Raw genomic sequence first — 13219 nt, 5'->3', positions numbered from 1 at the left:
GCTTTTTTCTCGCCTATATCGGAAGAGACTACTTTTAGGCGAAATTTCCATAATCATCTCTTATGAGCTGAGAAAAATCCTCATGAACTATTTTCAGCATCCGTTTTCAATAAATGTATGGTTTAGGGTAATTGGTGACCATGTAATCTCTTCGTATTTCTTTACACAGGCGAATCTTATTTTGGTTTCCTACAGGAAAACCCAACCTATATTTTTTAAAGAAATTCCTCTACAGCTAAGACAACACATATGATTGTGGACATGCATGATCGTGGACTTTTAGCAGCCCATTTTAGCATTACCATATGTAATAACTTAATATATACCGGGTGGTGCGTCGACTTTTTTTTCGACTCGCGCGATAACTTTTTGAAGAAACCAATCTGGCAAACCCTTGTGCAAAGTTTCAAAAAACTTTAATAAGCGAATCTTGTATTATTCAATTAAATGTAATTGCAAAATTAGCAAATTTTCGGTTCAGGTAAAACCAAACGATCACCAGTAAAATGAATATTGTCACTGACGTGAGAAAAAGTGTCAATAAATCAGTGACAGTCGATATTTGAAAACAAGTATGAATTATTCAATCGACGAAAAAATAGCCATAATTAAGTGGCATTATGCGGGAAACAGTTTTAGAGCAGTATCTGAAATGCTTTCAGTTTATTTCCCCACCAAGCCCATTCCGTCCATTTCAACTATTAAACGTATTGTCAATAAGTTCGAGTCCAAAGGTACCGTAATAAATAATTGTAAATGTTCAACTCAGGATATCGAAAATAGAGCCGAAGAAAGAGAGAACAGAGATCTTAATATTCTACTGAGTGTGGAGGCAAACAAGATGGTTAGTACGAGGGTTCTTGGGCAAGAGGTAATTAAACATCATACAACGGTATTGCGCACTTTAAAAAAAAACAAATATTATTCGTATGAATTCGAAAAACATCAAGAGCTGCAGGAAGGAGATGAAGAGCGAAGAATGGCATTTTGTTTTAAAATGATGGAAAGAGCAAATAATGATAGGAATTTTTTAAGAAATATTTGTTTTACCAATGAATGTACATTTACTCTCAACAATGAACCAAATGTTCAGAATTGTCGGTATTGGAGCCAATGAACATCGCTTTGTTCATACTCGGACACAATATCCCCAAAAAACAAATGTATTCGTGGGAATTATCGGACACCATATCATTGGACCCTTTTTATGGACTATAACCTAACAGCTGAAACCTATTTGGACTTATTTCAAAATCAAATTGGACTCGCCTTGGAAGAAGTTGTTCAGGAAGATCAAATGATCTGGTACCAAATGGACGATTGCCCAGCCCATAATGCCCGTATGGTTACGTGGAGTGCTTGGAAAATGCTTTTAACGGCAATATTATTGGTCCACGGTACCGGATATCTTGGCCAGCCAGGTCACCTGATCTTTCACCGAATGACTTCTTTTTGTGGGGTCATTTAAAAAGTGTAAAATTTGAGAATCTAAACTTACAAAACGCTATTTCGTTAGAATATAATAAAATTTCCCAATATAAACTTAGTAACGTTAGAAATTAATTTTATGATCGGTTAGGATATTGTTTAGCTGTTAATGGGGTGGTTGTTTGAACATTTGATTAATTGATGTTTTTATGTAATTCTCTATTATTTTTAAAAAAGTTATTGTATTTCATTTAATTTTTCCATACTTTTTTTCGGATCTATTTTCGATCTTCTGAGTTAAACATTTACAATTATTTATTGCAATGTCTTTGGACTCGAATTTACTAACAATAGGTTTAATGGTTGAAATGGACCAGATAGGCTTGATGGGAAAATAAATGGAAAATATTTCAGATACTGCTATTGGTTTAATCAAATTCTAAGTATAATAAAATTATTTTTTTAATAATCGATATTAATAATTGTTATTGGTTTAACTTCATCGTTATATTAAATAAAAGTTTAGATAAAAAAGTAATGTTAATGTGTCTTACTTTGAATGTATGGTTGTGAGATTGATAAAACGAAAAAAAACATTTCTTGTATTCGGCTGTACGTCAGATTTGACAAAGCCTTATAACAAATTGTTTGCTGGTGGCTGGTGTCTGCTTTTACCTGAACCGAAAATTTGGTAATTTTGCGATTATATTTAATTGAATAATTCAAGATTCGCTTATTAAAATTTTTTGAAACTTGCACGAGGGTTTGCCAGATTGGTCTCTTCAAAAAATCATCTTACATTTTTTCTGTAAAATGTACAGGTAAGCCAATAATTGACCCCCTTAAAATGTACATAGGATTTCCTACGTTCCGCTAGGCGACGCACCACCCGGTATATAGTATATGTATTACGATTGGATATACGGTATCTAAATGATTACGCAGGTATAGGAAGTAGGGAGCATTGGCCTGCTTGATTACAGGCTTTAAATCCTCTAACTTTGGTATAATTCCCCTAATGCAGTATTAGTCGTATTAGTAATGGGTATAATACATTAGTAATGGTCGTATATTTAACACATTGATTAAGGAAGTATAAGATGTACAAAAGTTAATGTTTTGGGTCTGATTATGTAATGCTGTTTAATTAACTAAATAATAAAAAAAAGTTATCAAGGCCAGACTGTAAAAATAAAGATGCTGCTCCAGCATACCGAAATAGGGGAGGTGATTCTCTATTTCAGACGCACACCCTTAATAATTAAGTAATTAATTTAATGGTACTAATGACAATATGGCAAATCAACAATAAATGAAAATTGCTCGACGTACCCTAGTAAATGGTTCATAGGATGTGGAATACCCCAATCAGCCCTGATTTATCAGTAATGCACGTGACGCGCTTTGGTTTTATCTCGCATGAGATAAAAGTACTGCTCAATGGTTATTTTTGTACTACCAATACATTTCCGGTGTCGCACACAGGTTTCGTAGTCAATTTTTTAGCGGATGACCTCGGTCAAAATATCTCACTCCTCTCGCCGCGTGGGATCCATAAGGTAAAATAGGATAAAAGGGCAAGGTATTGATAATTTACCAAGAAATACGTGTGTGGACTGTTATATGAAAAACGATTATATATTTTAAACCTTAAAGAAAACTTATCGTAATTAAAAACTAAGTAAGATTAGTAAAGAAGCATAAATGAGAGAAACATTCTTCCCCACCCTAAAAATACCCAGTGAAAGGCATTTTAAAGAGATATTGGCGAATGGCATAATTTAACGAGAGGGCGTTTGAGTAAACCCGTAGGAGTTTTAACTATAGCCACCCTTGGAACCTGGTCCTTTCCATAAATCACTCTCTCTATGCGTCTCATTAATCAATCTAATGGACGGCGATTTTCATTCCTTATAAGCACCAACGTCAAATACCACAATCAACTGGACCTGACAATGATTCAATCCATTTAGATCGGTGTTGCAATGTATGGGAAGGTTATTAAAGATTCCAATGCAATAATCTATTAGTAAGGGCCTCTGTGTAATCTGGATCAGGTAAGCAAGTCGGTGGCTGCATATTCAAGAAATGCCCGGGGGTTAATACTGATAGATCACTAGAATCTGTAGTAAAAGGACATAGAGGGCGTGAATTAAGCACACTTTCTACTTGCACTACAAAAGTATTTAATTCTTCGTATGTAAGAATTTCATTACCGACGATGCGATATTGGATTCGTATATGCCTCCAAAATGAGGACTTACGCTAGGTAAAAAATGCTAAACAATACCTTCCTTTGCAGCACAATCTTTAAAAAAATCTTTTAAATAATTAGAACCGCCTAGAAAGTTTGTACCGTTATCTGAGTAAATATCAGTTACTTTTCCTCGCCGTGCGATAAATCGTCTTATAGCCGCAAAAAAGGCTTCCGTGCTCAATTCAGATACTAGTTCAGAATGAACCGCTTTAACCGCTCAACATATGAACAGTGGTATGTAAATTTTAATGGTCTTTTTTGAAAAGTCTATACTAACATGTGAAAAATCACGATGTTGGCTCACGCGGTATTTCGGCAAGTCACCCATAGGGGGTGGATAAGGGATAGGTTTGGTTTCCCAGCAGGTAAGACATTTTGATAGTACGTTATAAATGGCTTTTCGAGCATTAAGAATCCAAAAATTTTGTAAAAGCAAGTAATGAGTAATGTGTATGCCGCAATGTAAATTTTTCTAGGTAATAAAAGGGGAAATTTGACATCAAAGTCTAGCCCAAAATGGCAAATACGACCTCTCACTCTAAGAAATCTTTGACTATCTAAGCAAGGTTTCAATTTTCTTAAAGACTTGACAAAGCAACTTCACTCCCTAGTTTAGCTATTTCGGCAGCAAAATGTTTCAGTTGAATTCATTTAGTAAGGCAAAGTAAAGCATATCTACTAATCACTAATTCATCTCATATTGATGATATACATGGGTCTCATGACTCTTTGGACATTTTGCTACTTATGACTTATTGCTCATTTGATGCGAGCAGGTTTTCTAGTTCGAATATGGGCTACCAATAATCCTAAAGAATCGCATTCTTGTGACCCTAAAAACGCAATGTATTACGCATTAAAAAATCCTTGGCTTAAAATGGAGTCCGGTATCAGATGCTTTTCTTTATTACTTTAATTCTTCTGTGATAGAGCTTCTTACTAAAAGAAAATTACTTTCTGATTTGTGTAACATTTTTGACCCCATGGGTTATTTAACCCCCCTTACTATCTTTGCCAAACTATTAATTCAACATATATGGAAGCTTAAACTTGCCTGTGATCAAGAAATACCCAAGAAGGTTACCCTCAAATTGATAAAATATAAATATGATTTAAATTTCCTACATAATTTCAAAATTTTACGCATCATCGCATCGACATACCAGACTCTCATTAAACCCAATTAATAGGATTTTGTGATGCTTCTGAGAAGGCCTGTTGTGCAGTACGTTCATGTCTTATAAAAATAATCATATTTAAAACTATTTGCTTTGCAGTAAGAGTAAGGTTGCTCCTTTGCAAACTATCGGTATATCTAGACTAGAGTTATTTTCTATGGTACTTCTTACTAAATTAATTCAATTTACTACTCATAGTCTATCTCAAAGGTTTTTTTTATCAAATATTTTACTTTTTTGACAGTATCGTCGCATTCATTATATTGGATCAAGGTTTCTGCTCATTTTCTACTGTAATATATATGTAGCATATTTGCTAAATAAAGAGATATTATTATTATTTATATCAGGAACAGAAGTAAATATATTAGTAGCACATTCTAGTGTTGTACATTGTTTAAGGACAAAAGTTTTAACAGACTGATACTTGGAAATTCCATTAGTGCCCCCGAGACTACTCATATGTACATCTAGTATTAGAATCTCATCTATCAAGCATCATATAACACACAATTTAATCCCACTCATTAGTTTTGTAAATGTATCAACCAGATTACACAGAGTTTCCGCATTTTCTATGGTAACTTTAGGACAGTTTTCAATAGCTTTCCAGTGGTTATAAGCTGATAATCGATGATTTTGATATCGCTCTATTATAGTAGTGTAGGCAATAAGATAATTTTCATGAAGTATGGATATATCTGAAATTAAAACATGTGGTGGGCCGACTAGACATAAGAAGATAATTACATTTTTCTAGTAGATATAGCTCTATTACGTATTATGCACCATAGTATTAAAACTTTGTTTAAAAGTAGGAAAACATGATTTATCTCCAGAAAAAGTAGGCAATTTTATTTTAGGAATAAATGAATGATCTGATGCATTATTAGTAATAGCAGCAGGAGCAAAAGTGCTATTAAAAGGTAACATCGAGTCTTTTAAAAGTACTTCAAAAATGTCAAAAACATAGTTTTAACCTCTTGAGATTTTGTAAAAAAATTAGTTTTAGTCTGATTTTCAATAGGTAACTGACGTTCGTCCTCAGTTATCAAGGCGAGGAGAAAATTATGGTGCTTTTCAAAATCTTTATTGATTTTTTTTTATATTACGAAAACTAAATTGTTTTTGGCATGAAGCATCAGCCTTAGCTTCTAGAGCAATTTGATGTATATAATTTAATTGATTTAAAGAGATTTATCTAAGAGCTTTGGCACCATTTTTGTATCAGAATTAATCGAAGCCATTTCAACAAAGTAATAAATTAGGTAAAAGTCCACCGGATTAAATTTTAGAATAAATTTAACCAACTCAAAACAAACCAGTGGAAATCTAAACTGGTGTAATTTTGTATTGTCTCTCAGAGTATACTTAACAAACTTAAAATAAGTAATCCTTGGTATGAAATAATAAAAGTAATAAATTAGTTAGGTATTGCAAAGTTAGATGGTTATTTTACTCTAAATCAGTCAATTCTTCAAAAATGATCCTGTTTCCTCGGCGTGTCGGGACTATAACAATATTTTCGCTTCATAAAACACTTTATCTTTTAGCAACGGCCACTTCCATTGTTTGCCATATGGACCTATAGCATTTACCACAACTCCATTATCAGACACTTCTGTTACTTGATCTGGATAATATTTTTGGCCATAAACAACGGCGATGTAAGAACCAACGTTTTTGTTAACGAAAATATTTCTTAAAGAAACGGAAGGCTCTTTAGTTACTAAAGATTCTACTTCTTCGATTTTACCATCAAGAAAATGTAAAGCGTTGTCATCGCTTTCTTTCAATAAAGCTCTGTGAAAGAGCTTCTGTTATTCTAGAATTCTCAGCGACCTTAGACTTTAATACAGGTTGTCGGTTTACCGGATAAATTCTATATTTTCCGAAACCTGATCTTTGGTTCTTAGCACATCATTTCTCTAGTTTTGTCGTTCAAGTATCTTTTTAAATTAAGGGAACTCATGGAAATGGTTTTTTGGAATACCAGTAAAATGACTACATAGAGCGGTCCAATAATTTAGAATCTTACGCCAATGTCCCTTCATTGGGTGAAAATAGGCTACGCCTAGGGACTGTAGCAGATGCATAGTATTGGGAGGTAGTGAAATAAATTTAATCTTGTTAAGTTTGCATTGTCTGACGATTTCTATATTAAGATGTGAACTTAAATTGTCCACGATAATCACTTTGCGCCTCTCTTGACGTTTAAGTATAGTTAGCACTAGGTTTAAAAACCAATCCTCAAAAGTTTGGAAGCCAAACCACTCTGAAAGCACCACAAGTTATTATAACTATTATAACAAGCATTTAGGTGGCCCATTTTCCGTCCAAGTCGACCATTTTTTGCGCTTTATAATTTATGAATAACGCAATATATAGTTTCTTTTTTTCCGTTCTCTTTTATTATTTTTGAGCGACCCGGATCATCGACCGGGTTTGTTTCATCGTAATTCTAAATATTTGATGAAGATACCCCTTGTAACTCAGTTTCTAAATTGCCAAAAGAATTATTAATAGTGCTTCCGGCGGTAGCTGCCCTGCCAATTAAAATATTTTGTGACAGTCTTTGCCTTTGTCTTTGGCTCTGGCCTCCTATACTGAGTTAAAATATAAATTTTTGAAATGTACTTAACCAAATTCTAACCAAACTTTTGAAAGCACTCAACACAAAGCAACTTTGCCTAACTTTGTTATTTTCAAGTATTAAAGTCAACAAGTGACATTATTGTCGATTTTATTAGTTTTAGTTTAGTTTTTGTGTCTAATATGAATTTATACCTACAAATAGATCTTAATGTAGTTATATGAGTTCCAAATATCTAATCTTCATGAAATGAAAGTCCAAGTTTTTTACACTCGGTTTTAAAAGGAATAAGGCCAATCCCCAGAAACCACTGATTAGTAGTAATAATGTTATTTCATTGCCTTTTCGCGCTCACAAGCAGAATTACCGTTTTTCCGAGGTTTAACAGTAGTCCATTTCATTGTGGTACCCTACTAACTATGCTGACGGTTTTAGATACCAACTGTACATCATCGACATCTATCCTAACCCGCTGCTTCGAACCAATTAAGTATGACTAAAACCATCTGACTGCATTTTGAGAAAATCCATAAAATCTCAGTTTGGCTGGGAAAACTTTGTGATTAAGATGCCTTCGAGTAATCATTACGATGATTTTTTAAACTTTTCACATTGAAAGTCGTACTCGGCAGTTTTCGATGGGTCAATATGTGTACTATAACAGATACATTACATTACTTAGTACGTATTCATATTGGATATCCCTAATATATTACAAATTAAAAAGGAAATGTAATAAAATTCGATAAAAACACTTATTATAAATGTATCAGCTTATAATGCTAGTTTTCTTATCCATTATAATACAAAACAAAAAGAAAATGTATTTATATACTAGTTAGACTACATATTATTGTGTTGGTCTATTTTAATGCTAAAACTAACAAAAGTCAATAATCCCGATAACATAAAAGAAAAATATCTTAGAAGATACAAAACACCGTTTCATCATAAAAATAAATAGTAATGTATTATTAACCGAATACCTTCAATTAATATTCTTAACTAATGGGTACTTGAGTGCACAATCATACTTAAAGTGATGTTTGTGCACTTTTGTATTTTAATAAATACTATTTGTCATGCATGTTTAATTATTAATAAACCTAATAGTTGTAGATTTCTATAATGTTATTTTTAATAAAATGACATAAACATATTTTCTATGACATCTGTCGTTTTTAACATAAAGTGATAATCTTACAAAAACTTACTACGGAAAAGGCGAAAAAGGTAAATTGAAACTAAAAAATATACATGAACACCAACAAAAATAGCCAATACAGCACCAAGTACATATTGGAATAATTAATGAGTACCAGAAACAACAGTAGAACAGTGGATATCATCGACTTGATGTGATATTAGATATAGTAATAGACTTTTTAATGATGTTTTACTAGCCAAACACTAATACATTATTATCACCAATGATAAACTGTTAGGTCATAAAATACACTTAAAACTAAAAAGCAGCTATTACTGAATTTTACGATCTATCCTATTATTATATGCTCCTGGTAACTCCTAGGAGGTGTGGGTATCTAATAGATTATAAGATTGTTTAAATAATTTATTATCTCGTTTATGTTTATCTCGTTTACCTTTTCTTCCCCCCCCCCTCTCTCTCTCTCTTTATCCCGTAGATTATGTCTTAAAGTTGCTGTTTTTTAAGAGTATGATTTTTAGAAGCTTGATCAGATTCATATTTTTATGATCTATTTTAATTTAAATAAGTTATAATATTTTATTATTTTTATTTAGATCTGGTGATTGTTTTAGGGGCGAAACGCATGTAACGTATTTTTAATCTAACTACTTTCATCTATCCCTGATATCGTGGCGAGAGCGCCAGATATTAGATCTTGTTCACGGAACCCGCCAACCTATCAACAAGATGGTAACCCATCGAGACAACATCTACATGCCAAAATTGTGATATTTTGATTTATTATTTGATTTACATATTTATTTTTTGAAACCCGGGAGGTACTTTAAAAAGGGGAGATATGTAAGTTAATATGAAATAATTTCAAGAAAAATAGTATACTTCACAAGGATTCACCTTTTATGGTCACCAACTACATCTGATCCCTATCTCGGAAATAAGACTCTAAAAGATTAAACATTACACCCCACCCCATGTTTTGCAACTTTCCCAGTAATAAGAAGTTATAAGCTGTGCTGCTCGCAGGATAGTACGATATGATCAAACCAGATATTTTCAGGTTATTCGGAGTTATTCAGATTTATTCGGAGCAAAGTATTTATTAATGTCTTATAGCGGAGCGCTTTCGGCATGTGAGCCATAATCAGGGAAATTGAGTGTGATTTGTTATATTTAAATATAGGAAAAAAGATTTTAAAAATAGAAAGAAAAAGTAGAACACCTATGCGTAACTGACAAGTGAGAACATTTTATCTTTCTACTATTAAAATCTCTATTCCTATATAAAAATATACAAAATTACATTTAACTCACTCTCAGTTAGCACTGATGATAGCTCACAATAAATACTTTGCTCCGAATATATCTGGTTTGATTATTTCGTCATAAAAAGTTATGATAAGCAACAACAAACGCTTTACGCAAATCTACACATACAGCTGTGACTTTCTCTCCTCTACCTAAATGTGTAGCTAGATCAACTGTTGCCCTAATTGTACAACTATTTTTTTAGAAACCCATTTTAGTACTTGCCGCTCTCTACATAATTTTCAATAAATGAAAACATACTATTTTTATTACAGTTTCTATTAATTATTTTTGATAAGACACAAATTATAGAAGTTGTCGAAAGAAACTCGCTCATGTTAGTGGTATTTCCTGGTGCTTTACGGTGTCAACAACTCTAGGTGGAAAGATTCATTCTTACAAAAATAATTTCTAATTACAATAGTCGTACTTCTTCTAATAAATTAACTTGACTTAATAAACTCCATTTTATAAACCAATCTTGACACCAAAATTTCCATTTCATTTTAGGTTTTTTTCTCCTTAATTATGCAAAGACCAAAACACTTTAAAATAATATTTTTATCCGTTATTTACAGAACAATACATTGTTGACTAGATGTGATATTACACCGGGTGACCCAATAAGACTGTTCCACGGCCATATCTCGGGAACCGTTCATCGTATAACTTGGGGGTGAAAGAAATTATTGGGTAAATTGGTCATGAAACGCTGGAAAAAAAAGTTCTAAAAATAACCACTAGAGAGCATAACTGCAATCTTAAATTTTAAAAGTGCATTTTCTTTAAATTTCTCCTAATAACTAAATATTTTTTTTCACATTTGTGACCCGTTTTTTCTATCATTTTTGTAAAAAAACATCGGTTATTTAAAAAAAAAAAGATGGTGGTGATGAATTGTTTTTGCAACAATCTGCTTTAACTTCTTAACAGTTTGATCGATTTTAAGAAATTTGGTATCGTTGAAAAAGACATTCCTTGGGCAATAATAATCGAAAATATAGTTAATTTAGTTGAATCCTTCTCCGCCAGGGGGCTAGTTTTGACCGTATGATGCAGAATCCTAAAAAAATCAAATAGAACGATATGACTTTTTCTTTATGAAAAAGTAGCCAAATACCATCTCAGAACCCAGTGAAAGCCAATTTTCAAAATCTCTTTCCTAACCTTAAATATTGTGAAAATGAGATTACTCAATCTTTGAAGGCCAAGTATCGCGCGGTAAATTTCCTAAAACTATTAAAAATTTACCTACAAAATGAGTAAGATGTTAAAGAGGCAATTATGAGTCTAAAAAATATAAATCATTAAAAAATGTATATCATCAGAACATTCATGTTGCTCCAAAGGGATTGAAAGCATGCTGAACTCATTAAGTCACATTAATATTATAGGTATAATCGGGAGTATTTTATAAATAGTTTACTAAATTCTTTTTATGATATAGACTGTGGCTCTAAGAAGAAGCGTTTTTTTAATAAAGCCCATGAGGAAATAAGGGCTTGGAAAAAGAAAGTGATCTAATAGCGACCCAGGTGTTTAAAATGGCCTCTGTTATTTTGGATGCTCATTTGCAGACGCTAATGAATTGAAAGAACAGCAGTCTCAATTTCAGCTCTCCGGATGTTCGAAATGGCATTCCTAACAATCATAACTTCGCGGGAAGTTGGCCTTGATGCAAAGGCTATATCCTTAATCCTTCCCCAGAGATACAAATCAAGGAAGTTGAAGAAGTAGTCCAATCTGGCAGTGGAGTTAATAGATCAATGGGTAACTAAAAATACTTCGGTCATCCTCCACTAAATTTATTTAAAAAATATTAATCCTACATATTTCGGACATATAGCATGTCCATCATCAGGGATAACAAATTAAGGGGTTACGTCAATACATCTTACAGATCTAGTGCCTCAGACAAGGTTAAAAGAAAACGAATTAAGATAAATGAGAATGGGACCCTAGTATAAGTAATTGTACAGTAAACTGTTTTGTACAAAGCAGGTCATCTCGTGAGAGATACTACTAGTTTATAAGGTCTGATGATGCTTTATTTAAAGCGAAACATGTAACCTTCGGGACATAAAAAATATTTTGAGGCCGAGACTTAGTGTTTTTATTTTGTCTCTACCTACGTTGGTCTCTTTGAAATAATGGACGAGTTCTATCAATTTGATCTTCTTAGGTTATATTTTTAGTAAATGTTAGTTAAATTGGTTGTCAATTATTATGCTTGCTATTGTGAGGATTTTTTATAACTGTATGTATTTAAGGTAAATTTAACATTTATTATACCTATTTGTGTTTATAGACTTACTTTTTAAACTAAAGGTAAGAATTCCAAAATTAATATTAAACTAGCTTAATAAATTCAGGATGCTTTTAATTTCTTTGGAGCAACATGAATATTCTGATGATTGCCTCTTATCATCATATCATTTCATCTTATTTATTTTGTAGCAACATTTTTAATAGTTTTAGGACATTTACCGCGCGATTCTTGGCATTCAAAGAACCATTAATCTCATTTATTCAATATTTGAGGTTAGGAATGAGATTTTGAAAAACGGGTTTCACTGGTTTCTTTGGATGGCATTTGGCTAAATTTTCATAAAGAAAAAGTCATATTATTCCATTCGATTTTTTTAGGATTTGAGTCATGGTGTCAAAACTAGCCCCCTGGCGGAAAAGGATTCAAAAAATAAATTAACTCTTTTTAACGGTACCTTATCGTTTTTACGATTTAACGATTTGTTAAAATCGAACAAACCGTTAAGGAGTTAAAGGTGGGTTGTTGCAAAAACAATTGAACACCCACCACCATCTTTATTTTTAAATAAAGATGGATAACTATCAGTTTTTTCTTCACAAAAATGATAGATAAACTGAATCTCTTTAAAAATGTGGAAAAAAATTTTTAGTTATTATGCGAAATTTAAAGAAAATGCGATATTAAAATTTTAAATGGTAATTACGCCCTCTGGTGGTCATTTTTAGAACTTGGAAATATTTTTCGTCGATTCTTCATGACCGACTTACCCAAAAAATTTTTAGTCATACGACGAACGGTTTCCGAGATGTGGCCAAGGAACAGTTTTATTGGGTCACCCGGTATATAGAATTAGAAAAAGAGTATGTGTTGATAGTTATGCTTTTTTTTCACTTAACAAAGAACTATAATGCAGAATAAGTGAAGACTATACTGCTGCGTTGTATTACGTGTGGGGTCATCAGCAGATCTTGCCTGCAGACGCCGTTGTAGAATACAAAAACATGAATTGTAAAATACG

Source organism: Anthonomus grandis, chromosome 3 (assembly GCF_022605725.1).
Source record: "Anthonomus grandis grandis chromosome 3, icAntGran1.3, whole genome shotgun sequence".
Classification (NCBI taxonomy): Eukaryota; Metazoa; Arthropoda; class Insecta; order Coleoptera; family Curculionidae; genus Anthonomus; species Anthonomus grandis.
This window is presented reverse-complemented; position numbering follows the sequence as displayed.